General features: G+C 40.6%; 1 long non-coding RNA gene across 1 annotated transcript in view; it reads right to left on the bottom strand.

Annotated features, from left to right (window-relative positions):
- Window positions 1-15,592: 15,592 nt before the first annotated feature.
- Window positions 15,593-25,915, bottom strand: part of LOC142069513 (uncharacterized) — a 125,814-nt gene continuing 115,491 nt past the window's right edge. Inside the window, exon 3 of the long non-coding RNA XR_012665368.1 lies at window positions 15,593-15,842. This is a non-coding gene — a long non-coding RNA (uncharacterized LOC142069513). The remainder of the gene's footprint in view (window positions 15,843-25,915) is intronic.

Raw genomic sequence — 25,915 nt, 5'->3', positions numbered from 1 at the left:
GTAAAAAAAAACCTCAAATATTCAGACTGATCTGAATTTTTTAAGGTGGGGCCAGTCAAACTTTGTTTTGATCATTTTGAAACATTTATTGAATTTTTTTAAAAAAACACACCCAAACCAAAAAAATGAAACTTGTCATTTAAAATGTCACAACAAGACATTGTAAGCAGTGTTGTTGTAGCTGTGTCCGTCCCAGGGTATTGGAGACAAGGTGGGTGAGGTAATATCTTTTTATTGGACCATACTTAGCTCTGACATTCTGTGTACATTTTGCTGCCGGACTGCTATGATTGCCACCCATCTATCCTAACTTTCACTTGCATCCAAAGGAGTGGGCTTGGTATGAATTGGGATGACCACAACTCCACATATTCCATCACAAAATGGCTAAAAGGACAGCAATATTTGCCACTGCAGCTACCTTCTGAGGAATACGCAGAAAGGAGCCATAGGAAGCCAACTTAAGGCAGATGTAAGGCACCTGTTAGCAGGTGTACTCCAACTGCATATGGGGGGTGGGGGGGCTGTAAACAGCTGTGAGGGATCTAGAACTGGACAGCCTAAGCAGCCAAGACAGATGGAAAACAACCACAAGGCACCCACAAATTTCATTTGCATGATAAAAATACATGCTCTTGGGTGATCATCCTACCTCTGGCTATGTAGCATATGGAATAGTTAACATTAAGGCTAGGTTTTGTTCTGTAAGGAATGTACACTTCAGCAAATAGAGTCTGTGTCAATCCATCTTTAGTTTAACCACAAGAGGGCAGGGTTTTTGTGTCGCTTTAGTGAAATTTCTCATGTCTGTTTGTTAAATGGGCATGTAGGGGGAAGTTTTCAAAGACAAAAGAGCAGTTTGTTGCTCATGATTCTACAGAAGGCCAGTGTAAGTTGACAACTTGTCTGTGCCTTTTAAAACCTTCCCTGAAACCTACTGTCTACACTTCTCTAGGGGCCTGATCCAAAGCCTCCAGGAAAGGGCCTAGTGATATCAATGGGCTTTGGGTTAGGTTGTTTGGTCATGTTAATCTATATAAATAGAACTACATAATCCTAAAAGACAAAAAGGCAAATGGAGATGCTCAAAGTGTTTTGGCAGCAGGTCTCTAATGCTCCTTAGAGCAATTATGGTACTTGTGTGGGGGAAGTACTAATCTTTATTTTGGTGCTTGCTTGTGAGGCTGATTCGTTTGCACAACTCTATTTGCCAAGAAGGAAGAATTTGTTAAAAAACCACACCCAAACCTTTCAATAAATTTCATGTCACGTCTAGACTCTATAAAAATTGATTTCTTAGATAGTTAGACATAGTATATATAAATCGAAGATTAACCAGGTTTAATGCATGTTTAGAAACTATAGCTACAAATATCTGCAGAAGTTAAAAACTCTTTAATGCAAAGGTTCCTGCATGTGCGATTCTTTCTAAGGAAACCACATTCACTCCACTAATTCGTAAAATACCTCCATCACTTGACATGCTTACTACCCTGTTTGCAAGGATATATCTTCATTTGGCTTCCGCTTAGCAGAGTGGACTGTTTAAAGATCCATATTTGCAAACCATGAATACCAACTGAGAACCAAATGGATTCCCCAAAGGGTGATAGCTGCAATATTTTATATTTATATACTTCCATGAGAACTGGAGGGGACATCACAACAGCTAGAAAAGCAGCTGCCGCTTTCCTCTTCCTGAAGGACTGATAGCCCGTCTTGGTGTTCACAGTGCCATTAGTTATTTATAATGGTTTTGGCCCATTGTAGTGTGAGCCTCACTGAAAATCAGCTTGTCTGCTGGAGAGCCGAGATAGTCGCGACATGGAATCTGCTCAAGAAGCTTAGCGCAGAGGAAGCAAAGTTTCCTGAATGATTAACATTAAGGAGAGAAAATAGTGAATGAAAACTAGTGGTGTTTGGGTAAGAAGTATGTTAACAAAAACCACTGGGAAGTTACATTTTGTGAGTCTGTATAAATTAACACAATAATAAGCATAACTTAGGATTCACTATTGAAAAGGACTGACTTGATCAAAATTGTCATCTGGTTGGGAGTAACCAGATGGGTGAACCTGAGGAGCTAGGGTTTTCCAAGACCACCTATCATGGGGGCTTAGGTTCTTGGATGGTGTAAATTGGTGTGGCTCCATTCCTGTTAATGGAGCTGTGCTAGTACTCCAGAATCTGAGGTCTGATTGTGTCTACACTCATTCTTTAAATGTGTTAATACATTTAATTTCCCTCTGTAGATATGTCTAACTACTATACTTATGTGGCCCCCAAAGTCATAATTTTAATGTATTTATCCTCATAACACATGTGTGAGGTAGGAAAGTACTAGTATCCCCATTTTACAGATAGGTAGCTGAGGCACAGAAAGGCTAAGTGACTTGCCCAAGATCACACAGGCCAGCTGTGGCAGAGCAGAGACTTGAGCCCCAGGTCTCCCAAGTTGTTGGCTAGGGTCCTAATCACTGGACATCCATCCTCTTGTTTGTGTGCATATATTTGTTTCTCACCATATCTCAGATCATTATGGTCTGAAACAAACCTAACTACTCAAAAAGTGCTTCTTTGCAAAATCACAACTGCACACAATGTTGACGTGTCATTGCAAAGCCAGTGAAATTTGCCTGAGCTAACCGGTAATATTTCCCACTTGTGAGCAAGCACCTCATCCCCTTGCCCTAATATCAAAACAACCGTCTGCAAGGAACCTTGAATCATTCTGTTAAAAATACTGTATTCTCATAATCCTAGCTCTCTCCCTTTTCCTCGGTGTCATTTCATTAAAAGATGCCTGGACAGTCTTAAAGGCTGCTGTACGTTTTCAACTGATATCCAAATCTGGTGTCTGATTTGCCTGAAGCCCTCACATTTGACATCTGTGTGTAAGTGTAGAAGATGTGGAGGTATTTACTGAATTAGGAAGTGAAATGCTTATGCAGGTCCATTCACAAAACTAGAAAACAGCACTGATACTCTGTGAGATTTTCAGAGAATATTGCAACCCTTTGGCTGATGGTGACTATACACCCAAGTGCATTCATATCATGGCTCCTGCTCTGGTTGGCCAATAACATCAGCCTCATCAGCAAGTGTCAGTGTCTCTCATACACAACTCTGTGCCTTCTTTCATATTGCCCCTTTCCCATGGAACATCCTTCTTCTCCTTCAAATGCTTCTTCAAAGCCTGCATTTGCTGCTCCACCTATAAGAGCCCAACTGATTAATATGGCATGGGGTGCGTCTGGATAGTTGACACATCTAGGCCAGAGATCTCAAACTCAAATCACTACGAGGGCCACATGAGGACTAGTACATTGGCCTGAGGGCTGCATCACTGAAACCTTTTCATACAGCAATACAAAAGTATAGTCGAAAAAAATGAAGAGTAATATAGTATGCTATTAAAAGTCAGTGTATTAACTTTTTAAAAACTGTAATGTGAAGAGGGGTTTTAATAAAATATAAACACCTGTAACTATTCCTTATGTGGTCAGAGGGGAGCTTGGCTCCTATGGTGGGCCGCAGGACATAACTTTGCGGGCCATGTGTTTGAGACCCCTGGTCTAGATAATATTTAGTCCTGCCTTGAGTGCAGGGCACTGGGCTAGATGACCTCTTGAGGTCCCTTCCTGTTCTATGATTTTTCTAATTATAGTGATTTTTAAAAGGTAATTTATGTAAAGACTGTATATATTTGATTGTATCCCTCTTCTCTTGTGCTTTGTATGTGCCATATCTTCTAAGTCCCTATTTCAGCAAAGCATGTGCTTCAACCCATCCTTATTCAACAAAGTACTTCATAGTCACAGATTTCAAGACCAGAAGGGACCATTTTAATGTTTAATATGAGCATATGTCTCATTGAAGTCAGCGGGACTTAAGCATGTGCTTAGATTTAAGCATGTTGCTTAAGTGCTTTGCTGAATCTGGGAAAAGCGTTGTTATTCAGGGCAGAATTAAGGATCCATTGCCCCTTGGCCAGGTTCATTGTTGATAAAGCATGGTATTAGTACCTTACCACATGTATGCCTGTGACAATATATTCTCTTAATTGGGACACCAGAAGTGTGTCCCCTAGGATGGCACAAAGCTACCCCTTTTATTTATTTATTTATTTTCACGTTAATGTAAATACATTACATATTAAATTTTATATATTTTTTGTTGTTGTTTTGTACTTATACTTGCTAGTTCGAACCAAACATTTTTCTTTCTTTTACTTTTACGAGGGGTTTGTGTGTATTTTTGTACTATTTCCTAGGAATGTGTTGATGCCGTGACTTGGGCTCTCTGGGGGTTTTTGTACCATTCTTTTAGGTCAGGAATGTGCTTACTTGGTGTCAGCCAATAACTGGTGTGTTGCTAGTTTGCCAAGGGCGGGTCTACTCTGAGTTACAGCTTTGGCTCACACTGTTAGTTAAGCCAAGGTCTCCAACAGGGCCTACACCCATCTCTTTGCTTTAGCTTTCCCTTTGTGCCAATGAGAAATGTAGCAAACAAAAATAAAAAAAATCACCTCACTTTGCTTCCTCTTGGAATTAGGTGAGGGAAGGATTAGGAGTGGAAGTACAATATCAGTGAAGTACTTGAACATTTGCCATATGTATTGAAAAGAAGGGCAGTAAAGAAAACTTGTTTCAGATTAAAACTGCTCCAGATTTGTAGGGCACTCATGTATCTTCTTGGTAGATGGAGTGGAGAATGCTATCTATGGAAACCTTAAAAGATGACATGGTATGCAGTGTAACAATATATTCATGAAAAGTGTACAACTTCTTACATGTGCGTATGTATGTTGGCAGGGTAGTGCAGGGGCCTTGCTGCTCTCTGATATACCTGTACAGAAGATAAAGGGCCAGAACCAAAGCCTAGTGAAGTCAGTAAGTCTTTCCATTGGTTTTGAATCAGGGCCTAAAAGAGAGATTTCCTTGCATCTTTTATTGCAGCTACCTTCACTTTAAATTATAAAAATGTTTGAAACTAAACCTACATGTGAACTGATTCCTACCACTCTTACTTCTGGACAGGTCACGTTGTTCATTGGTTCAGAGAAGTCAAGGTCTATGTGGTAACCATTCGGAGCTACAAGGGTTTGCTTTCCCATGCATGTGGCATCATGGATTCATGACTGCCTAAGAGTGTCAATTAAGTGTTGGGGGAGGAGATTTGGTGATCGTGCCTCCCAGGCAGATTGGAAGTCACCTCCCCCTTTAACATTTGGGTCTGTAAACAAGGAGATTAAATGGAATTACTCAGTCTCATTTTGTATTTTAATTGTGTATTAATTTGACTTAGTTACTGAGCAGCAACTGCTTTATGCATTCCTAATGTAATGAGCTAGTGGTGTGGGGATAAATAATACATGATGAAGTATATCTTATTGTTAAATTTTGCTGTTTTACAACCATTTTAATACATTTATGTACAAGTCAAATTAATTTCACGGTTTATTGTTGATTATGCTGATTATAAGGCTTCCAGGCTTGCACCTATCTTGAAAGCTAATGGAGATATAACTGTTGGGCCAGTGAAAATGATGGGGAAAACCAAGGAAGGTAAGGGAAACCTTAATGTAATGGGGAGTACTCAATGAAACTCAACATTGTTGCTTGTTGGAGGTATCATGTGAACCATGAAAAATTGAGAGGTTTTTTTTCCCATGAGACCATAATCCAGACCAAATTTGCTCAAAATTCTGCCCAATGTCCTTTATTATTTTATCATTGTAGCACCTAAGAGCCCCAGTCATGGACCAGGACCCCATTGTGCTAGGTGCTGTACAAACACAGAATAGTCAGTCCTTGCTAAATGATTTCACGGTTCTTCATGGTACAACAAGGAACAAAAAAGATAAAAACTAGTTCACTCTTAATTATGAGTAGGTGAACAGCTTAAGAAAATGAGACGGAACAAACACAAAGTTCTTAGAAGGTTGAGACTGGTTCTGTCCTGCATTTTTTACTACTGCATCCAAGGTATTTTTAACTTTTGTTGTTATAGTGCAAAATTAATTCATGGTGGAACTTCAGGTGGCCTGTCAACCAGTGATAGACTCATTGTTGTCTTCAATATCTTATGAGCCCTAGAGGTTAGGAAGGAGTACTGCCAAATAGGATCTGGGGGTTACAGTGGATCAAAAACTAAATATGAATCAATAATGTAACACTGTTACAAAAAAAAAAAAAGCAAACATCATTCTGGGAGTGTTGTAAGCAAGACATGAGAAGTAATATTTCTACTCTACTCAGTGCTGTTAAGTGGAGTAGAGTACTGTGTCCAGTTCTGGGCACCACACTTCTGTAAAAGATGTGAACATATTGGAGAAAGTCCAGAGGAGAGCAACAAAAATCATTAAAGCTCTAGAAAACATGAGGAAAGATTGAAAAAACTGGGGTTTTTTAGTCTGGAGAAAAGACTGAAGGGAGACATAAGTCTTCAAGGATGTAAAAGGTTCTTATAAAGAGGAGGATGATAAATTATTATTCTTATCCACAGAGAACAGAACAAGAAGTAATGGGCTTAAATTGCAGCAAGGGAGATTTAGGCTAGACATTTGGAAAAATTTCCTAACTGGGTAGTAAACACTGGAACAAATTACCTAGGGAGGCTGTGGAATCTGTCAGTGGAGGTTTTTAAGAATAGGTTAGACAAACCTGTCAGGGATGGTCTGGGTAGCACTTAGTCCTGCCACAGTGCAGGGGACTGGACTGAATGATTTATGCAGTCCCTTTCAGACCTATGTTTCTATGATTGTCCATAATCAGAAATGGGGGTGGGGGGGAATTCATTCTGGAGCAACTTTGAACCACCATCGTACCAGAGAACATAAAATGTGACTAGAGCAGCTGGACAAAGAGCAGCAAGAATATGCCAGACCTGATGGATTATCACAAAAGGTTGAGGACCCTGTTGAGGGGCTAGAGAGTTGGATATGGGCAAGACCCCTTCCTTTGGTGTGGGGCGGTGGAGCCTGGAAGATCAGGGCCCATTAGGTGACGGGGAAGGAGCTAGAATTAGAGGGAGTGAGAAATATGGAAAGTAGAGGAGAGGTTTGTCTAAATACCCCAGTTTTGGGTCATATTTTGAATCCAATTTGAATTTTTGGTGGGGCAGTCATCAATGGCTAGGGGCCAGATTCTACCAAACTTACACAGATGGAATAGTACCTAATTCTATAAGAACCATCGACTTCAGTGGGGTTATTTGAGGAGTGTTGGATTGTAATACGCTCATGCATACAGTAAGAGTGGCATAATCTGGGCCTAATTATTCTCCTTTTATTTAAGATAAGAATCCTTTTGAAACTTAAAATCCATGATCCATCAGTAGCAGTAGACTTTAGTACACTAAACGTCAAGCATGGTGTGCAATTAATAGGGAAAATCCGTGCATAAAGACGTAATGCAAAGATGCACAAGCAGTACGTTGTGCTGGAAGAGGAATGTCGTGCATTATTAACAGCAGACTGATTGATTCTGCTCTTGTAGAATGAAGCTGACATACCATCTAACAAATTGCAGGTGTTCTGAAGTCTTCAGCACAAGCATCTAGAAAAATTACTTAAGTACCTGAGTGATCTTCATATGTTAATAGCTGACTGCAGCAAAAAGAGTCTGTTATCACTGGAATTTTGAAAAATATATTAGGAACTAGCTCTGTACGCAATAGATTGCCTTGCACTTTGGAAATAAGCCTGAGGCTTTTGTTCTCAATGTGTCAGACTTGAATTCTCCCAGAAAGCTCAGAATTGTAGGTCTTGTTCTTTATTACTTTAACTCAATTGGTACTTTATATAACACAGGAGGAAAAAAACTTGGTGCCACAGTAGATTTCTGTGTACATAGTGTATTCTCAGGTCACCAGTGAAAGTGAGCTTCTTGGAAAAATTGAAAATATTACTGAGATTGCAGGCTCTTTGGGGTAGGGACTATCTTTTTGTTCTGTATTTGTATAGCCCCTAGCACAATGTGGCCCTGCTCCAGCATTGTTGTCTTAGGTGCTATGTAGTAATAGTATATTTTGGGATGTAACATGTATCATGTTTTTGAGATATTAACGTACTGGATTATTGAAACGAGGGACCAGTGCCTCAGCTGTTGTAAACTGGCGAAGCTTTGTGGACTTCAATGGACCTATCACCATTTACACCAGCTGAGGATCTGGCGTTCTTTTATATTATGGGTACCCTATTGAGGAAACGATACATAGCACAGAAGTATAAGTGCATTGTACAGCACTGTCGTGCCTGATAAATAATCGTATACATCGGCTTGTCAAAATGACTTCTTTTTAAGTAGGATTGAAAGTTGTTAATTCAGAAAGTCAACAGACATTTCTTCCCCTGGGGCTTATCAGCATACAGCACTACTTCTTGTTTTAACTGTGATAATGTTAGCAGTGGAGAGAGAAATGTGTGTCGCAAAGAAGAGCGCAGAATGCAGGGTAGCCATTTTCCTGTCACAACATTGTGGATAACGGAAATACATGCGCACGCACTCTGCGTGTGTAATAGTGCTGTGTCTATCTTAAATGATGTTTCTTGATCTTTTTGTCTTCTTTTTAAATTCTTTCTGCCCATTATATCAGATGCTCTCATTTCGCAGTCCTACTGTTCACCATAAGGGTGGCTTACTGTGATATCCATCCCATCATCTGGGGAATGGTGAGTGGGAGGGAAGAAGAGAAAAAAAAATGGGAGGATAAAATGAATATGTGAGAAAGAAGACACAAGGAAAAGAGAAATAATTATCTCTGATGTCACATGCCAGGCGTCCATAAATTCTTCAAGGACACCAGCTAAAATCATGGATTATTGTTAATATTTTATTAATGTTTGCTCTTGGGACCCCTTACTTGAGCTGGATTGCCATATATCAGTCCAGATCAGTTTAAGGAAGCCTGCCAGAATCCAGTCCTTCATTGCTGAACATTGCTTTATAAATGAAAAGCATTATAGACCATACGTTCTAAGTATGATTTTTGGTGTATGCCAGTGTAGGCTCAAGGGTAAAGTTAATGGAGTTGCATCCATTTACAACATGTTTAAATTTGGCCCATATGGTGCAAAGTATTGGCCTAAATTTGAATGCATATGTAAAATGCATAAATGTAGAATAAAGTGCTGGATAGCTTACTTTCCAGAGTCAGGTGGATGTTATAAATCAAACTGCAGGAGAGCCATCATTCAACTCATTAACAGTTAGAAGATTAATTACAGGGCTATTAAATATTTGATTCAATTAAACCTAACATATTTAAACATTGTTTTTCAAGTAATGTTTTCTCATTAATTAGAATGGCTAAATGCACAAATTAATGACGTGTGGGTTGTTGGCAAGAAATAAAACCACATGCCTTTCTCTTCCAAGGATGTTCTCAACATTTTCTTACCCAGATACCCAGTAGGTGTTAATAATGACTACTATTACCTTGTACAGTTTACCTTATTATTTTTCTAGATTTGTGTACATAACTAGATTGACAGAATCTTGAACTGAACAGGGTCTGAGTATATTCACTTTGTTTATTCTAATACATCTCATTCCCAAACCCATTTGCTTGTTAACTACATTAAACAACTTCCAAATTAAATGCTTGTGCTTATCGTTTTAGGAATTCTCCAAAGGCCCTCATGGTGATTAGAAGCCATGTCAATTGATGGCACAATATCATACACAGGTGCCTTATGAAAGAATGAGATAGACCAGTTAGAAAAAGGTATCTTGCGTAATAATATAGTAGTAGGTTAGCAGTGCTAGAACACTGAAAAGTATGGCTATGCAGATGGTATTAAAGGGGAGGGCTTTGGCCATAGGCTGCTGCTCCAGGAAGGAGGACTGTTGGGAAGAGATGGGGTCCACCTGACCAAGAAGGGGAAGAATATTTTCATACATCGATTTACCAATCTAGTGAGGAGCACTTTCGTCTATGTTCAAAAGGGGCATGTGACACAAGCCAATAAGTAGTTATAAAAAAAGTGACCTTAACAGAGGGCTAGATGTTGGGGCAAAATGAAAAATTACCGTAGGGTTGCAGGAGCAACAAGAGATTAAAAATGGAGGAATCTGCTCAACATCTTAGATGTCTATAAACAAATGCAAAGAGTATGGGGAATAAAGAGGAATCACTGGAAGTATTAGTATATAAACTAAATTATGACTTAGTTGGCATCACAAAGACTTGATGGGATAAATCTCATGACTGCAGTATACGTATAGAATGGTAGAACTTGTTCAGGAAAGACAGGCAAGGAAGAAAGAGAGGAAGTGTTGCATTATACACCAAGAATATATATATTTGCTCTGCATCTCACCACAAGGAGGTGAGAGGCAGTCAAGTTAAAAGTCTCAGGTGAAGATAAAAGGAGAAAAAACAGGATGATGTCATGATAGGGGTCTACCAGAGACCAAATCAGGAGGAGATGGAGGATAAGGTATTTCTAGACATATCCAAAACACAAAACTTGGTAGCAATGGGGGACTTCCATTACCCAGGATCTGCTGAAAAAGTAGTATGGCAAAACACAAAATGTCCAATAACTTCTTGGAATGTATTAGGACAATTTTTTGTTTCAGAAAGTGGAGGAAGTAACCAGGCAGCAGCCATTTTAGACTTGATTCTGATGAACAAGAACAAATTAGTGATGGATCTGAAGGAAGAAGGCAATTTGGGTGAAAGTGATGATGAAAGGATAGATTTCACAATTTTAAGGGAAGGAAGGAATGAGAGTGGCAAAATAAGGACAATAGACATCAAAAAAGCAGACTTTAACAAACTCATAGAATGGGTAGGTACTGTCCCGGGGGATGAAAATCTGAAGGAAAAAAGGAGTGCAGGAGAGCTGACAGTTTCTCAGAGACCGTGTTAAATGTGCGACAGCAAACTATTCTGATATGAAGGAAAGATAAGAAGAACAGCAAGATGCTAATATGGCTCCAGCAAGAGCTCCTTAGCGATTTGAAAAAGCTTAACGGAATCCTGCAAAGAGTGGAAAGATGCACAAATGCCTAAAGACAAGTATGAAAGAATAGCACAAATATGAAAGGACAAAATTAGAAAGGCTAAGGCACAAAATGAGTTAGTCCTAGCAAGGGACATAAAAGGCACTAAGAAGAGGTTCTATAAGTACATTAGAAGTAAGAGAAAGACAAAGGACCGTGTCGGTCCTCTACTCCATGGGAAAAGAGCTAAGAATGGATGACTTTAAGAATGCTGAGGTGTTTCAGGTCTATTTTTTTCTTCAGCCTTCACTACAAAGGTAAATTGTGCCTAGATCCTTAACACAATTAATATTAATGAGGGGCTAGAAAGCAAGCCGATACAGGGAAAGAACAGGCTAAAGACTATTTAGATGAGTTAAATGTATTCAGAAGTTGGCAGAGCTCAATGAAATTGTTCCCTGGAATTTTAAGAACTAACTGAATCAATCTTGGAACTGGTAGCAGTGACCTTTGAGAAGTCACAGGAGACAGGTGAGGTCCTGCAGGACTGATGAAGGGCATACATAGTACCTGTCTTTAAAATGGGGAACAAAGAGGACCCAAAGAATTATAAACCAGTCAGCCTAACTTCAATACCTGGAAAGGTACTGGAACAGATCATTTAAAAACCAATTTGTCAGCACCTAGAAGATAATGGAGGTATAAGTAATAGCCAACATGGATTTATCACTAACAAATCATGCCAATCTAGCCTAATTTCCTTCTTTGACATGGTTACTTGTTTAGTGGGTGGGGGAAAGTTGTAAATGTGATATATCTTGATTTTTAGTAAGACTTTTGACGTAGTCTCACATGGCATTCTTATAAGCAAACTAGGAAAATATAGGCTAGAGGAAATTACTGTAATGTGCGTGCACAACTGGTTGAAAGATTGTACTCAAAGAGTAGCTATCAATGGTTAATTCTCAATGGTGAGAACAGAGAGGACCTGCAGGGGGCAGTTCTGAATCCGGTACTAGTCAGGAGTGTCATTAATGACTTGGGTATGGAGTAGAGAGGATGCATATCAAATTTACAGCTGATACCAAGCTAGGAGAGGTTGCAAGCACCCAGGAGAACAGGATTAGAATTCAAAATTGTCTTGACAAATTGGAGAATTGGTCTGAAATCAACAAGATGAAATTTATTAAAGACCGGTGCAAAGACTGATTTGGGTTTTCAGCTTGAGCAGCATCCACACTGCAAAATTACATGGCTTGACCCTAATAAGACAGAGTTGTGTGTTTGTGAGAGTGGAGCTTGGGCTCAAACCTGAGTCTGAGCCCAGGTTTTCAATGCACTGTAGACATACCCTTTGGGACAGGGAACATATCTTACTCCATGTTTGTAAAAGGCCATATATATTTATGGCCCCATACGTATAATGGGCCAGAAGCTCAGACAGTGTAAATTAGTAGAGTTCTATCAGCCTCCTGGGGGTATACAGATTTTACACTGGCTGAGGCTCAGAGCCATGATTTTTGGTAATAGATGAACTGCATGTGTAATTTCTATGTATAATATAAATTGGAGGCACCATGGCCCAGATCCTCAAAGGAGTATAGGTTCCTGACTTCATGGAATTTCTTCATATGCTGCATTATTGTCCCTGAAGTCAATCAAAATCTTGTTTGATAGAAATTGTTAGTGCAGACACCCCATTTCTTATATCCTATGGAAGACAGCTCTTTGAACAAAACAGTTCTTCAGATTTTCTTTATTAAAAATGGATAGAAATTAGATGTGAAATATACATGTGCTATCTCTCTGCTTTGCTGCAAAGATAAGGCCAAATGAGAATTTGCAAGCAGAAAGGAAATTGGCCAGTGTGCTGCTTCAAAGAGACCAATGAAATATAGCTGTATTTTCCTTAGTTAAGTTCACATACTGGATGTGTTATTCCAGGACTTTCTTGGAATGTATCTAAAATGGGAAAATATGAGATCTTTGCTAAACCTCTTTGGGGACAAAACTCCAGGTAGCTGGTACCTTTGAACATGACAGAAATGGGCCAGATGGCAATCTTGGTTGCACTGGTGTAAATCCAGAGTACTAGCACTGGTTTCAGTACAATTACTTTGGATTTACACTGAGGCAACCAAGTTTACCATCTGGCCCAGTGGGTCTAATATACCATCCAAAGTGGCAGACCTTATGCTCAGCTCCTCCACCTACCAGCTCAGTCTGCCATTGGGGTTTTGGCAGAGGGTTCCACCATTTTTTCTCCTTTTACACTATCTCACTACAGTGAATGCATGCATCACAAAAAAGATTACTGCTTGGGTGCGTATAAGTAACAACTGTCTCTTAGGCTATAATCGTTTTAGATAGATCCATATGTAAATGTATCAGCCTGAACTGTCAGATATGTGAAGGTCCTTTATACTACTCTAGCTGTGTATGTAAAGGGATTTAAAATGGACTTAAACATCACTTATGTCCTTGTTACTCATTTATACCCATAATATTACTGAGAATCCAGGCACGTAGCTCAAATGCTGGTGCAAGTCCATTGGCTTCAGTGGAATTATGCCAGCAGAAAATTTGGCCCATAATTTTTATTATTGAAAGGACACATCCATCTTCTGCTGTAGCCCGAGGTATTTTTAGCTGTCTGATGCTTCCAGTGGTAAAGACAGCTAGTAATGACTGATCAATATAAACAGTATATGTGACAGTAATAAATGGCAAGCAGAAAGCTTGAATTAAGAGCAAATTCTTAAGAGTCTCGTGTGTGTGTTGTTGTATGAAAAGCAAATAGGATTACCCCAGCCTCAGCACCAGGCTCTTCTTAAGACATAATTTTCTGTGTAAGAAGGTAAGTGTAATAATCTTAGAATGATGGATGCGTACATGAAAATCCAAGGGGTGAACCATCTTCCCCAGCAGAAATCAAATGCAGGAGATGGAAAACATTTCTCTGCTTTCATGGCATCGTTTATCATTATTCTGATACTGCATCAAGAGTTAATTAAGACTTTGTTTCCATTCTGTCTGAACAGATGATCAAGAGTCATGTGTGTAGTGTTTTTTTGTTTTGTTTTGAGCTTTGTGCTTTTTCTCTCTTGGATTCTGTAGTTCTCACAGAGATGAAAGGTATAAATCCTCTTAACAAATTCTATCCTCTTTTTCACATTCCCTCCCTTCTGCCCCTCAAATTGCTCACCGACATTGTGCGAAGAGGATAACTAAGCAATCCTCTCCCTGGAATCAGAGCCCAGCTTGTTTGCATGCCCTCTCTCCAACAACCAGCAACTACACAGCCACCTGTTTGACATATTTTGAAATCCTATGCCTGTCAGGCAAGTATGCTGCTGTTCCATTTTACTAAACTGAATAACAAACGTTCTGACTTTCTTGCTCTATAAATCAGGTCCCCAGGAATAGCTCCCAGACTGCGAGTAAATCCGAATCACTCAAACCTGAAGTTTAGACAGTGTGGTGTATTTTAATTCTCAGTTTATCTTATAACATTACATATGATTGCCAGGAGCACCAGTTGTGTATGCTTTGGGGTTTAGCTTCATTCGTCATTCCCATGTACGCTTTTTGCCATTCAAAAGTCTGCATTTGCCAATATGTCTGATACCACCACAGTTATTTCCTAATCCAAGTATGGGGGGAACTGTGATATCTCAGACACCACTGGGGTAACTCTTAGAACTCTTGAGCCAGATCCTCAGGATGGATTTTTCTGCCCATGGGGTAGAACCTCAGGTTACTAGTCTGGTCCCAAGGATCAGTTTAGAGCAAGAGCCCACAAGTGCTCTATAATCCCCAAGTAGCCCATTAAGCCATCTTTTGATGTACATTCTCACTCCATCGGCACAAACTGACCTAGATGTGGTTGCCTTTAATGTCTTTAATGTTGCCTTTTATAAACACTGTGAGCTTATTTTATTAGGTATATCTATGGGAAATGAATCCCCCAATCCTTCTGTATGCATGGAATAAGCTACCCAATGCTGATATGAAACTTGACTGATGGGATCCTGATAGTGAGAGACCAGAAGTGAATAATCAATGGAATTGTTATGAATTTATATGAAGGTGAGATCAGAATTTGCCCCCTGTCCTTTCTATTCTATTTATTATGTAGAAATTCTCTTTGGTTAGCAATGATCATTAGCTGGCCATTGCAAATTAGCCACTACCCATTCTCTCTTCCCCATCAAATGGCAGTCATACAGAGAGAATAATACATTTATATATGCTGCAATTTAGTGTCTTTTTAATATGTTCTATTCAGTAACCGTCTGATTTCCAAGAGGGCTGAGTAACTGAAGCTCCCTGAAATCAGTGGGAGCTGGGGTTGCTCACTCCCTTTGAAAATCAGACCATAAGTGCCTTCATTTTTGTCATTTGTGTTATTTTTAGAGAATAGGCTGTAGTGTGCAAGGTGTGATACTGAAGCCCATTATGAAAGCTGATTTTCATTTACTGTACAACCTGTATTCTTGACACCACTGTGCTAAAAAAAACAAAGAGAATGTTGCGAGGGGGGGAGGGGGCTTTGAACTTAACAGAATTTTAACAAACTTTGACATGAAATTGTTTTTTCTTTCAGAATGACCTTTTAGTGTCTTACCCCATCAGCCTAATGTGCTAACAATTGTATTGAATTACAAAACGTGTCACCAGACACTGCGTTAATGGAAGGGATTATTAGCACATCATTTGGAGTTTTCCACTCTACTAATTTCTGCTACATCTTCTATTTTGGTCATTTGCCCTGCATTTTATGAACCAAATCAGTATCCCACATTTCTTCTCTGTTGCATTGAGGCTGAGGTGCAAGGGTCCGGTAGTAACATTTCCACTGCAATTCTATTATCCTGGTCTGTTAAGCACCTAGAAAAAGAGCCACAAAATGAACTCTGCTAGAATAGAATTCAGTCCATTAGCAGTTACATCTATGAAAGATTAGTTACATCTAGTAATTTTTAATCACATCTATTTATTACTTCCCCCACACTTAGAATTAATATTGCTACCTGATGCCTGTGATTGCAGTCAGTAGCTGGGATTTTCAAAGGACCCTAGGGAGCTGGAGGTGCAGCTCCCACTGAAAGTTAATAGGCATTGGATACCTAACTCTTACTCCTTTGAAAATCTTAGCTCATGAGGTTTACACCAGCGGAGCATATTTTCCTAAGGTCGTAGTCAAGAATCTTAGGAAATTTGGGCCTTGTCCATGCTGGGGTTTTATGCACCATCCAGATAGCTGCACAAGAGTAAGTCCTAGTGCTGATGCAGTGCATGAAGTGTTGCCAGGGTACGCCACACTGGTGCAAACCTCAGTTTATGCAGGTGCATTGTGTCTAAACTAGGAGTTTGTACTGGGACAGCGACGTTAGTTTATCACTAACCTTCCCAACAAATATTACCCCAACAAAACCCAGCAAGAATAAGGCCTTTCAGTAAAGAAGCTAATGAAATATTAGTCTGTTGTGAAGACAGGAACACTGAAAATAAATGTCCTCCTTATTTTCAAAGATTTTAAAGTCAGAAAGGACTACTGTATTACAGTCCTCTAGTCTTATCTCCCGCATAATTCAGACCCTTGAATTTCACCTTGTTATTCCTGTATTTAACCCAAGCAACTTGTGGTTGAAGTAGAGAATCTTTTTTAGAAAGACACCGAACCTTCATTGGACTTCAAACGATGAAGAATTTACCACATCCCCTGGTAATCTATTCCAGTGGTTAATTACCATCACTGTTAGAAATAGGCATCTTATTTGCACATTGTTTTCCTTTAATAAAGATGTTTTACACAAACTTTTTGGCTGTGAAGAAAACAGTGGTGTATATTCGTTTCTTTCAGTAGTGCTCAGTTGGAGCCTTAGAAGTAGGGGAGGGGGTTAAGAGATACAGGGACAAGATGCTGTGACAGCTGGAATGTGTCTGAGATGTTTAGTCATGCTCATCCATAAATGTCTTTCTCTGAGAGCATATTAAAATTGCAGCTATTTTTAGACCAGACAGAAAGGTCCCTTGCAATTCCTCCTCAGAGCTAGCTACCTTTTATCAGATTTGTTTTTAAGAAGCTGCTTTCTTGGCTACCTCCATTCACTAGGTGTCACTGGGCTTTCAGAGGAGATGTGAAACTGAGCTCCCAAACAGTTCTGAACATGAAAGATCCCATAGCATTTTTTAGATGGTTCTATTTGGGCAATTACCTTTTCCTACCTTCAATTCCCCTGGCATTCTTCACTTCTTGTTTTTAAGCCTTCATCTTGCAAGGTGCTGAGCAGTCTGATCCTGATTTTCCAAAGCATTACAACATGTGCTTAACTCTGAGTACATGAGTTCTCCTATTGGTGAGGGACCTTTCTCGCTAATGTAAAATAGCTGCCATTTTAATATGGCCAAGGGGAAAGACAATTTCTATACGTAAAGTTAAGCACATGTTCTAGTGTTTTGGCACGTGTGGGTATCTCAATTTTGGTCAGGCTTCTTAACCTGTCAGTAAATATAACAGGCAGAATTCTGCTTCTAAAACAGTTTCTCTATTTGTTTTTATATTTTCAACAAAACACTGAGCTCTTGTAATTAAATATAATGTTCTAAAACCTGTAATTAAAAAAAATTAATAAGTGAATACATTTAGTTAGTGCTGCAGGCAACATTTAATTCAGCTGAACTGTACATTAGATGAATGAACACATGGTCTAATTTCTGATTAGACAAGTGAGCTGCAGCTCATGGCACCATACTAAAAATAAACCAAGCACAAAGGCGCTAGAGGTACACAAAGGAGCTGTACCTCATCTCTTTCAGAATGCAATGGAAAACTAATTCCTACATCTTAGCTTCCCCCAAGTGAGTTTTCCACACACACACCCCCACTACACGGGGTGGGGGCGGGGGGTGGAGAAGAGAGAGCTTCTAATATGAGGGCTGAAAGGAACTGTCAGAAAATCTGTTGCTATTGTTGTTCATGTTTAAGTGTTTGGGAGGCTCTCAGATATATGGAAATGGTAGCCAGATAAGTACTTAGACAGATGAAAAGAAAACAAGGTGTTCAAACGCAAAGGAGAGACATATGTCAAAGGCTGGCTTTTGGCTGGTTTTCTGCTACTTTAACCTTTGTTTGGAAATGTATTATGCACAAAATGAGTCAGAAGGCAGTTGGCATGAGGGGGAGTATGGAAAAGTGCGTATGACTAAGCCATTTTCTTCTGTTCTAGTGGATAATGTTCTTAAGCGCACAGGAACTTTCATGAATCAAATAACATCCAGATCCTATTGTATAGGCAGAGCTTTCAGGTTTGTTATTCCTTGGACAGATGAGAGAGACTCACAGATCCGTTGTGTATAATCAAGAGTGAATGTCATGGGGGAGAGAGCATTAATGTAAGCACCATGAGAAGGACAGTTGATTGGTCTTTCATGCTGACGCCTGTTCTTGTGATTCATTTTTGAACCCATATGGGTGGCTCCAGAAGAAAGGTGTCTCCTAGCAATTCTTTTTCTACAATAGCATAGGAGCCAGCATCTTCCACCTGTCCATGTGGGGTAACATCTCTACATGGCATGAAGTGCTTTTGTATGTCTCCAATCTCCCTGAACTCCCATTGTTGGTAACGCATGCTTCCTGGACAACTGAGAGAAACTGTGTTGCTTATATACTGTGGGGCAGGACCTCAGAGTATTCTGTTTGTTTACTTCCATGGAACTATATCCAGTTACTGTAACCAACACTTTCTATCTTTCCCATTCTTTATTACTAAGTGACGTTTCATAAAACAGGATCTTTGTATCTCAAGAGTTAATGATCTCCATTGATTATTCTCCTGCCAGAATTCATAATCCTCTGTTTGTGACATCACAGTTAGTGACCTAGAAATTATGTTGTCCCAAACCAAAGGATTATGGTTTCAAAAAGGGGGAAGAGGGAAACAGCAAGAGCTGATGAACTTGTAGGATGCAATGATCTGGTTTTCATTCAAATACTCTCATTAAAGAAAGAACAAGGCATGTTATCTGCCGAGGATAACTGCTATATAAGCAGAATTGTTTTCAAAGAGAACATTTTTTCCTCAAACTTTTCCATGCCGTATCAGCATAGCTTAAGGTCCCTGGAGGAAATTCCATCCCCAGTAGTTTAGAAAACATGCCGTGATGTATCCATGGCAGTAGTGAAGCTGGCAGTGACATTGCAAGGAGTTTGAAAAGTGCCTATTAAAGGTGCAAGAGTTTAAACAGAAAGGATATGAAATGTGTGTGGGAAGTTAGCCCAGCTGCTGCCCATATTAAATCTGACTCTAATAAATACTCCCAGTCCTTGACTTTCTTCAACGTCAAGTGCATACAGCTTACAAGTGAAGGTGCTGTGTCTAATTTCTATCAGTTATTTCCATGACTTATTATTCATGCACAGGAACTCTAATAACCACTGATTGCAATATATTCTGCTTTGAGGCCCTAGTCCAGGATCAGGAACTCGTTATGCTAGGCATTGTACACACATATAATGAAAAGATGGATCCTACCCCAAAGAACTGACATGTAAAGGCCTGATCCTGCAAAGACTTGCACACAAGTTTACCTTTACACATTGTGAGTAGCCCCACGGCCTTCAGTAGGCCTGTTGACTGTGTGTAAAGATAACTGTGTGTGTAACTCTCTTTAGGATCACGGCTTAAGTATATGAGAAACAAGCGAGGGAGCACAAGGGAGCAGTGAAATGTTTGATTGCTATAAAAGCCATGACAATGTGAGACACTGACAGCTTAAATGACTTTCCCAAGGCCATATACCAGGTAGTTGCAGAGCCTAGAATAGAAGAACCAAGTTCTCAACTCCAATCTACAGTGGGCAATACTATCTCTAGTTTAGTAGCTAGATTAAAAATGGGATGCATAATCCTCAGGATGTCTTCTCCCCTCCCGCTCCCTCCTACCATGCACCATTGCATCTAATGGTGGTAGTCACAGATCTCTTAGTCCATATCATCTCCATATAAACTTGCGGCTAACTGTATTTTCTGTATGATTGAAAAATTCTTGTTTTCACTTCTGTACCTTGTCTGGTATTTCTGGACCAGATCCTCACTGAGGACCTGGCCATTTATTTATTTATAATATCATGTCTCTTTTTTGAGGGTGCATGTGTGTGTTGGGTGAACCATCCCCTGATATATGGAGACTTGGTAGAGTGAAGCAATCACACAATAGCCTTTCAAGCATTGATGCCCAATTTGAGTGATTACAAGATCAACTTTGACAGAATATTGGCTGTTATCATGGATAGTCCCTCAGCTACTGTATGCATAAAGCATTTTACATCTTTCCTGGAGTGTTTCCAGAGTTTTGGCATATTAATGGGGAACTTAGCTTTCTCAATCTGTTTTTAGAAATCTGTGTTAACCTTTAAAAGGCAGGCATTTTCTAGACTACCAGTGTAATGAATGTCTAAGAGGATCTATAGCTCTTATCTACCTGTCTGGCAGTCTAAGTAGATAGAGGTTACTGCTTGAGAAGACATGGACCCAAACTGCTTAAGTCAGGGAAGTATTTAGCACAATACAGTTAGTATAGTATTAAGGTTCAGCCTGTATGCCAGTTTGTTCTTTAGCAATGCTTTGTGAAAGCACTAATGGCTGTTTGGCACAATTCTTACATTCCCTCTCTGACTCCTAGCACAATTCATTAAGAGTATCTTATCTGACCCAGCAAGGTACAGTGCATTTCAGGCTGAATTCTGCTCTGACATCAGTGTAAATCTGGAGTAACTCCAAAGAGTAATGCATATGATTTAACCCAGATTTACACCTGTGTGAGTGAGAGCAGCATCTGCCCATAGCTCTGGGCTAGTTGGCATCTCACGAAACATTTCTAAGGAAACTTGAGATGAGCTGATCACTGAATATTTGCAATCAGCATCTGTGACTTGGGGATGGATTGATACCTCCCGATTGCAAAAGCTCCATTTAGTTTTGCATTTCATTGCCACAGCTGAAGCTGGGGACTACAAGCCAATAATGAGTAATAAATAAATGAAAGTCTATGGACACCAGCATGGAGAAAATCATCTACTAATGATTTCAGGGAGTAGTGAGAAGCTGGGCAAGGTTTGCAAAGGACATCTATGATGATTTGTGGAATCTATGTACAACATATGAATTCTGTTTGAGATGATGAACTCTGTTTAAACCCTTATCATTTTCTTTACTGTATTCTTGCCTCATACTCCTTGCACTAAGGTGACAAGGAGGAGCTCCTGAGTGTCTGTCTGTGAATAGGATGGTCATGAAAGACCATCAACACCTGAATAAGTCTTGCCTGAGCAGAACAATGGGATGACTGCACCCTAGGTGAAACCAGTTTTATCCAGCATGTCTGCAGAGAGCAAGGGTTTTAAGAAATGGAAAGTCCGCAGAAGGGGACAAAGAGAAAGAGGTTTCAGAGCAGGGGTTTAAAAGCTCAAAGGCTTTCAAAGATCTGGTTTACACCTAAAACGTAGGTCGACCTAGCTACAGGGTCTGTTGACCTGGCTGCTGCCTCTCTGAGAGGTGGATTTACTACGGCAATAGAAAAACACCTTCTATTTGAGTCCCTCCTTAACTTCTCAGGTTATGTCTACACTACAGCTCTGCAGTGGCATAGCTGCAGCACTTGTAATGTAGTGTTATCCTGAGAAGTTGATGCAGGTATCCTGAGCGAGAGGAGACATGTTAATAACTGTGGGACCAGACAAAGCTAAAGGAAACGGGCTGCAGGGGCTGACAGGAGATTCCATGATTTGGAAGACAAGGCTGACCTGGAGGAGTGAAGTTCTGGAGAGAAAACCTAGAACTCTGAAAGGACACTTGTCCAAATCTCAAACATTCAAGAGTGATGAGTACCTTGGCCACTGGATCCCACTGCCGAAAAGGGATACCAAACAGAGTATGTGCCCAGGAAGAGTGGGCCAGAGAGGCCAGAGATGGTGACTGGTGTCTACTGAGACCCAGAGAAGCTTAAAAAAGCACCCAAGCTAGGTGTGTGGGTCTTAATACAGCAGTCTGGTGAGTGTCCAGCAAGGGGTGCTTGACCAGCTACAATATCCTTCAGCAAGTATTCGGGTTTACATATTCATACTAAGGTTGAACAACAATGGATACAAGAACAGTGATTGCCTATGGAAGTGTGAGCTCTTAGGAGTTCTTTCAAGGGATTGTGTGAGTATATAGATGTGCAGATGTACGTTCTGTAGTATCTCTGTCTACCTTATTGAGTCGGGGTGTTTGTGACTGTGCTAAATGTATTAATAAATTATTTGTAAATATAGAAGAGTTCCTATAGTGTGAGTGTTGCAACTGTGCATCTTGGGGTTCCCAACATGCAGAGGAGTGGGTATAATATAGGCAATCTAACCCTATAAGCTACAGATGCCCATATTCAAAGGTGCACCATAGACAGAGGCCTGTTCGCAAGGTTTATTGCACTGATCTGATCAGTGTGAGGACTTTATACACATCCCAACTAAATATGGGTCAGTAGAATTTTGAGAGATGCATGAAAATTAGAAGACCTAACAAAGATTTTATTCAAAACTTCCTGAAACTCATATATAAATAATATTCTGACTTAGACAAAACATTGAGATTATTCTTTCTTTATCCACATCCATTGACCCTTTCATACTAATTGGATGGATCTCAGTAGTGAGGAAATGTTGTTTGGCTTTTATTTGCTGTTCAACGCTATCCTATTTTTGAAATCACTTTATTTTCCTCTTTCTTCCTTTCGCTCCTTTGAGGATGCTGCAAATCTGATGCAGACATCTGATCAATCCAAACTACCGGAGGGCTCTGATCTTATACTGGCTGGTGCTGGATCAAAGGTACCTGCTTCCCAGGCAGATGGAGAAATACCAGATGTTAACAAACAGTTCATCTTATGTTTGTCCATTAACGTCATGAGCAACGAATACCCTAAACCAGTGGTTTTCAAACTTTTTTTCTGGCGACTCAGTTGCAGAAAATTGATGCCCGTGGCTCAGTGGAGCTGGGATGAGAGGTCTGGGGTGTGGGAGGGACTCAGGGCTGGGGCAGAGAGTTGGGGCGTGGGGGTGAGGGCTGTGGGGTGGGGCCAGGAATGAGGGGTTCAGGGTGTGGGAGGGGGCTCTGGCCTGGGTCAGGGGGGTTGGGGTGTGGGAGGGGGTCAGGGCTCTGGGCTGGGGGTGCAGGCTCTGGGGTCGGGCAGGAATGAGGGGTTTGGGGTGCAGGAGGTGGCTCTGGGTTTGGGGGGGCTCAGGGCTGTGGCAGAAAGTTGGGGTGCAGGAGGGGGTCAAAGCTCTGGGCTGGGGGTGCAGGCTTTGGAGTGGGGCTGGGGGGGCCTTCCGTTCCGCGACCCAGTTCTGGGTCGCGACCCACTGTTTGAAAACCACTGCCCTAAACAAATTATTTCCGTACAAAGGGTCTGGTTGAACAGAGATTTACATAATTCATGTAACTCTGCACCTGGTACATTCCAACTTTCCCTGGCTATGAGTGGAATTTGCTTACCTATCCTCTTTATTTATCACTCCCTAATTAGCCTCCTGAAACTTCAGGTCGTGGGTAAAGTCTGACATGCATAATCCAGTATCAAAACCTATTCTCAGCCTATCCAAATCTTTGCTAGGAGTTAAAGATTTGAGTTAATGACACTCAGTCATTTGGGGGTCATTGAGCATGGAGATCAGTAACTGTACTGTATCTTAATAGTTGTATTTCTCTAGGTTAAGAAAGCTTTATTCATCAAAACCCTGTGTTTCTTTAATTTCAGTTCTCAAAAGCGATGTCTCCAAGAAACCTTTCTGTTCTCCAGGCGGGTAGATTAGCTTGGAAAAGTCCCTCCTGGTTCCCTCCATCCTATTAACTGCATTATATCTGTGGTATGGCCATGGGCTGACAAAAACCTCGGGATTGTGAGCCCTTCTCAAATCATTTGCAGCAATGTGGCATGCTGGCCAATCAACCCATGAAAGGTACATAGATGCAGTTCCCTGGGAACTCCACTTAACCCTGAATTTGGGCTACCTTGCACCTTCAGAAGACTCGGGGTTGTGTGGGTATACGGGCTTGATCTTGGTAAGTGTTGAGTCCTTCTGAGCGGTGCTGCTGAGTTCCCCATCTAATTTTCATGAGTCTCTCAACTTTCCCATACTTTCCTCTACAGTATGGGACCTGGTCACTTGCTGGTTTGAACTAGAGTAAATGGCGGATTACTTGTAACTTCAAGTCTTTAAATCAAAATTTAAGGACTTCATTGACTCAGCCAGAGGTTATGGGCCTATTGCGGGAGCAGGTGGGTGAGGTTCTGCGGCCTGTGATGTGCAGGAGGTCACACTAGATGATCATGATGGTCCCTTCTGGCCTTAAAGTCTATAAGTAGACAAGGCAGATGAAGAGGGCAAGGAAGTCTTACTGCTCCCATTTTACAGAGGGGAACTGAGGCTCAGAGAGATTGTGACCTGCTCAAGGTCACACCGGAGGTTTGTGGCAGGACAAGAAATTGATCCTAGATCTCCTGAGACCTAGTTCAGTGCTTTAACCACAAGTCCATCTCTCCTCACCAGGCACAGAGCTTTTGTAAATGTGTTATCATATGAAATGTGCTCACGTTTCCTTTTTTTTATTATTACAATGTAGTTCTACTAGGCAGATGAGGAACATTTTACTATATATTGGTGAGAGTAGCAAAAATGCCCCATTGTATTTAAAGGCCAGTTCTAGTTGCTAATTCTCTCTGCACTGCTATATTTTCAGGTTAGCAAGCAGATCAGTAATTGAATCAGTGTTTCATTAATTAAAGAACGACAGATGTATGCAGCACATCTCTCAACTCATCCCTGCACACTTACCAAGTACAGTAGGACTGCTTCTACTGTGTCTGGTTTATGTAATGGGAACTCAGCACCTGTTTATCATTACGTTTGTGAGATAAATACATACATTAAGACATCATTAACCAGATGAACATGAAAAACACAATAGATGAGAGTGCTTTGGTTTTCATTCTTCAAAATCCCTGAGAAATTATTTTTGTTCAAGCCACGCACAAACTATTGGTGGTTACCTCTGCATAATATTAGACCTGAAAAGCTCGAGCCCCACTGACATACAGTGAGATTTTTGTCCATTTTTTCCTATTGGGAATTTAATAAGTATTGCTAAAAAGACCTAGTTAATTTCATCCAGCAGACATCCCAGTTATTGAGCTCATTTGCTCAAGTCTTTGCAGAAAAGTCTAGCTTCTCCCCAGCTCCCTGCTCTTCTTTAGGAACACCAACCTCCAGGCTACCTTCCCTGGGTCTTGCCCCTTTGACAAGCCCTACCGCAGCAGCTCACTTCCCTTCTGTAGTTTTTCGGTCTTTCCGGTCCTTGGCCCCCTTAACAGAGTGCCCCTGTCAGGAGAGGATACTGTAGCCTTCCTCATGCCTTTCTCATCTTCGTTGCTCTGAGCTCCACCCCACAACGCTAGTCATCAATATGATGTCTTCTGCCCTTCCTGGGCTCCTCAATCCCGCTTGACTTTCAGAGTAAGGGGATTCTCAGACTTCTTCCTCGCACCCTCCCCACAAGCAAAACCAAACACCACTTAAACAACCTGCTCATTTGGGGCTTAATGTTCTAGGCAGACTTATGAAACTGACATCCCATTGAAATGTGGATACCAGCCAGAAAACCAGCATGCTAGCCATATGCAGTATCATTCGGTGCTCATAGTTAGTTTCATTATGACAGCTTTTTAGCTTCAAATTACAGAATGGACAGAAAGCCTTGCTAATAAGTTGCCTTTCTACTAGAAGTGTGCACAGGATAGAATCATTAGTGCGCTTCACAATGATAGCTCATGCAGCTGCTGTGTTGATTTCCTCTGGAAATTCAGGGCAGTTGAAGCTACTTAGGTGAATTGTTGCCACATTGCTAGCAGTGCATTCAATTAAAA

This window comes from Caretta caretta, chromosome 17, assembly GCF_965140235.1.
Source record: "Caretta caretta isolate rCarCar2 chromosome 17, rCarCar1.hap1, whole genome shotgun sequence".
NCBI classification, from domain to species: Eukaryota; Metazoa; Chordata; order Testudines; family Cheloniidae; genus Caretta; species Caretta caretta.
This window is presented reverse-complemented; position numbering and strand designations above follow the sequence as displayed.